Genomic DNA, 4,937 nt, shown 5'->3' on the forward strand with positions numbered 1-4,937 from the left:
AGCTGGGTAGCAGTACATGCAGGGCTGGGGCCAGGTTTTCCAGAATTCTGACTATATATGCTCTGAATCAGTGTCCAATATATAGTACTGTTTCTCCCATAACCAGGATTCATGGATCCAGGAATTAAGGGGTGGAAATTGGAGTATCATTGTTCGCTATTACATCTAGTGACTCACCAGCAAAATTTTTGCTTCCTGTTTCTGTGACCTTATGTCCTGCTGGCCTAGAGATCTTAATTACATAGGGAGAAATGCTTCCACCAGGAGACACAACAACGATCCCACTGAAATGGAAGTTAAGACTGCCACCCAGCCACTGTGAGCTTCTTATGTCTCTGATTCAGCAGGAAAAGAAAGTAATTACTTGTGCTGGCTGGGGTGATTGATCCTAGCTAATATAGACTCTGATGTTTGGCTTCAGCCATTGGGTGAAAACCGGTGTCATTTACCACAGGAGGCACAAGTCTAGACAGAAGTTGGAATGGAATTAAGAATTCTCTCTTGAGGCCTGCCCTACCGAAGCCTGCGAGGGAGGGTGGTGATGGTTGCCCGGTCCCATTGTCCCGATGCCCAGCGCCAGCACCAGCTGCAAGAGTCAGAAGAAGCCGCAGGAGATCATGGATGCGGCAGAAGATTATGCTAAAGAAAGATATGGAGTATCTTCAATGATACCATCACAAGAAAAACCAGATCGTGTTTTGGTTCGGGTTAGTGACTTGACAGTACACAAAGCTGAAGAATTTGTTTGGGTGCGTGCAAGGGTTCATACAAGTACAGCTAAAGGTAAGTAGTGTTTCTTAGTCCTACGTCAGCAACAGTTTAATGTCCAGGTGCTCGTGGCGGTGGGAGACCATGCAAGCAAGCAGATGGTTAAATTTGCTGCCAACATTAACAAAGAGCATCGTAGATGTAGAAGGTGTAGTGAGAAAAGTGAATCAGAAAATTGGAAGCTGTACACAGCAAGACGCAGAGTTACATGTTCAAAAGATGTATATGATCAGTTTGACTGAACCCCTCCTGCCCTGGCCGCTGGATGATGCTGTTCAGCCTGAAGCGGAAGGAGAAGAGGAAGGAAGAGCTACTGTTAACCAGGATACAGGATTAGACAACAGAGTCATTGATCTTAGGACATCAACTAGTCAGGCAGTCTTCCGTCTCCAGTCTGACATCCGGCATCTTTTCTGAGAGAGTTTAATTAACAAGGATTTTGTGGAGATCCAAACTCCTAAAATTATCTCAGTTGCCAGTGAAGGAGGAGCCAATGTATTTACTGTGTCATATTTTAAAAATAATGCATACCTGGCCCAGTCCCCACAGCTGTACAAGCAAATGTGTATTTGTGCTGATTTTGAGAAGGTTTTCTGTACTGGACCAGTATTCAGAGCTGAAGACTCGAATACCCACAGACATCTAACTGAATTTGTTGGTTTGGACATTGAAATGGCTTTTAATTACCATTACCATGACGTTGTGGAAGAAATTGCTGGCACCTTAGTACAAATATTCAAAGGACTCCAAGAAAGGTTTCAACTGAAATTCAGACAGTGAATAAACAATTCCTGTGTGAGCCATTCAAATTTTTGGAGCCAAATTTAAGACTTGAGTATTGTGAAGTATTGGCTATGCTTAGGGAAGCTGGAATCCAAATGGGAGATTAAGAAGATCTGAGTACACACAATGAAAACTGTTGGGTCGTTTGGTAAAAGAAAAGTATGATACAGACTTTTATATTCTTGATAAATATCCTGTAAGGCTGTAAGACCTTTCTATACCATGCCTGACCCAAGAAATCCTAAACAGTACAACTCTTAGGATATGTTCATGAGAAGAGAAGAAATACTATCAGGAACTCAAAGAATACATGATCCTCAGCTGCTAACAGAGCGAGCCTTACATCATGGAATTGATTTGGAGAAAATTAAGGCATACGTTGATTCCTTCCGCTTTGGAGCCCCTTCTCATGCCAGCAGAGGCATTGGGTTGGAATGAGTGACAATGTTTTTTTGGGGATTGCACAATGTTCATGAGACCTCAATGTTCCCCGGTGATCCCAAATGACTCCCTCCTTAAAGAAAGCCATGCTTTTTCAATTCTTTCCAGTAACCTGCTATTGACCAGGCTATCCCTTAGCTACTTAAAATATGCAGTGTAGTAAATGTTTTATCTAAAGTGCCACAATTACTTTGGATTAATTCACTATAGGTTACTTTAAAAGAGAGGATTTTTATAACTTTGGACATGTTTCAGTAGGAAATGGTTGAACATTTTAATGAAAAATTCATATGGTTATGTTAAAAATTCATATTGCATTATACAATAAATGTTAACAATTTTAAACAGTTCAAAAAAAAAAAAAAGAAAGAAAAAACTCTCTCTTGGACATGTTATAACCCAGAAGAAATATCAAGTATGGATGTGTGTTTGGAGTCCACAGAGGAGATCAAGTTTCTAGATACAGTACTGCAAGTCATTGACATACAGATGATTTTGAAAGCTGTGGGACTGGATGGGATCATGTAAGGAAAGAAAGATAGTAAGGATGACCCAGAACTAAGCCCCAGGACTCCAACATTCTGAGATAGAGGAAAGGAGGAGAGGGAGCCAGAGAAAGATAAAGAAACAGCAGGTATTATTGCAGAAAGAAAATGAAAGAAGTGTGGGACATAGAAGTCGAAAGGGGAAAGAATTTTAGGAAGCAAAACTGTCACCCAAAGATGGATTCAGATAAGGAAAGAGAAGTGACTTGTAACTGGAGGACAAATTGGAGAACATTGCACACCTTGACAGGTGCAGGCTCAGCAGAGTGGTGGAGGCAGAAGATGAATTGGAGTGTATTAGTTATTTCTTGCTGTGTAACACATTGCCACAAATTGATCCTTAAAACAATGCACATTTATTATCTCACAGTTTCCATGGTTTAGGAGTCTGGGTACAGGCTGGCCGTGTTTTCTGCCCAGTGTCTCACCAAGCTGCATTCAGATGTCAGCCAGGGCTGTAACCTCATCCAGAGCTTAGCTCCTCTTCCAAACTCAATGCTTGTAAGTAGAATTGCATTCCTTGCAATTGTAGGTCTGAGACTCAGCTCCTAGAGGCTGCCCGCTGTTCCCTACCATGTTGCATTCTCCACAACATGGACTGTGCTCCTTCTAGTCCAGCAGAAGATTCTGGCTTTGAATCTCTGACTTCAGGAAAGGCCCAGTCCTCCTTTACAGACTGCTCTTATTGGCCCAGACCCACCCTGAATAATCTTACCTGTTAATTAATTCGAAATCAATTGATTAGTGACCCAATCACAGAAGTGAAATCCCACCATATGCACAGTTCCACCTACACTCACAGGAAGGAACTATGAGGGTGTGTGCACCAGGGGGTGGAATTTTGCAGGGCCTTATTAGAACTCTGCCTAGAACAAAGAAGGATTGAGAGGTTTGGAAGACACTGATTTAATAAACTGATGATACCTCTGCTCCATCCTGAGTATCTTACCAAGCACCCAACCCTCATTATGCTGATCTCTAGAACAACCCTATGGGGCAGGTCCTGTTATTAGTCCCATTTTACAAATGAGGAAATTGGGATTCAGAGGATTTGATGACTTCCCAAGGTCATGCTACGATAAGAACACCAGGGTTCAAATTACATTCATTCTCCACCAAAGTTCCCTTGTATGGTGTTGTCTTATTGAAAACAGTTATTAATAAGGATAACTGAAGTAAGTCTATGGCCAGGGCTCTTTAGGAATACAGTCACAAGTGACATGTAAGATCCTCCACGTCCAAACATTGGCCTCAACTTTGCTCCACCCTCCTTCTTTGGTCCTCTCTTCATCCTTCATGGCTGTACCTCTCAGTTCTTCAACTTCTGCCACATCTCTGGGATCAGCCTCTCTTTGTCACCTCCCCACTAGCCTAGGCCCTCTCTCTCATACATGGGTCACTATGACAGCCATGAAAAGGTTTCCTTGGCCTTGAGGTCCTTTTAAAACCCAGCTGGACCAAAGAATCTTCTCTGAATACCATTTGGATTCCTTTTCCATCCTGTCCAACATGCTTGCTCTGTCTGCCTCCAGAGCTACCACTCCTTCCTGCCTGGCTTCTCTGGGACATGTTTTATGCCTCAACCACCCACAGCCTTTGACCAGGAACCATTCCAGAACCTGGATAGAGTAATTGTTAGTTGACCAGACAAACTAAGGGGAGCTAAATCATTCTGAGAGCACTAGAGGTGGAATCTGTAAATGCTTGCTCAAGCTTCCAGGGCCAATGTAAATTCAGATCTGGGACCCCTGTCCTCCCCATTATGGCTCCATTCTGAGACTGCATTGAGAATGCTCTTTGCTCCTCTTCCCCATGAAACCCCTTCATTTGAACCAGCTCAAGGGGGAATAAACACCTACTCCAGGTCTCTCAACACCCAGAAAGAAGACTCATGCTTAATTGTTAGCTCAAAACTAAACCTCTCTTGACTAAACCTCTCTTGATGGGGTAAGGAGAAATGGGGGGATATTGTTTAATAGGCACAGAGTTTCAGTATGGGAAGATAAAAAAGTCCTGGAGATGGATGGTAGTAATGGTTTCACAACAATATGAATGTACTTAATGCATTGAACTATACATTTAAAAAGAGTTAAAATGATAAATTTTATGTTATGTATATTTTACACAGTTTATAAACAAACAAACAAATGTTAATCCTTGCTTTCTACATCCTTTCTCAACCAGCCCGTTCCTATCCTGTGCCATTCCTTACCACTTGCTCACAGTGGCCCTCTTGTCCCTGGCCTCCCCTCTGAACCTGTGGGCCTCCAAGCCTTTTCTTCTGCTCTTCCATCCACCTTGAAGCCAAACACATTCTACTCTAATTACTAACATAGTCTTTAAGGCTCAGTTTAAGACATTTGTTCCATGACACCCTCCTAAACTGTTCCACCTTGAAAA

General features: G+C 42.4%; 1 pseudogene; it reads left to right on the forward strand.

Moving 5' to 3' along the window:
- The first annotated feature begins 566 nt into the window (after nucleotides 1-566).
- On the forward strand, nucleotides 567-2,058 carry LOC116645005 (annotated as a pseudogene).
- The last annotated feature ends 2,879 nt before the right edge of the window (nucleotides 2,059-4,937 follow it).

This window comes from Phoca vitulina, unplaced genomic scaffold, assembly GCF_004348235.1.
Source record: "Phoca vitulina isolate PV1807 unplaced genomic scaffold, GSC_HSeal_1.0 scaffold31, whole genome shotgun sequence".
In the NCBI taxonomy this organism is placed as follows: Eukaryota; Metazoa; Chordata; class Mammalia; order Carnivora; family Phocidae; genus Phoca; species Phoca vitulina.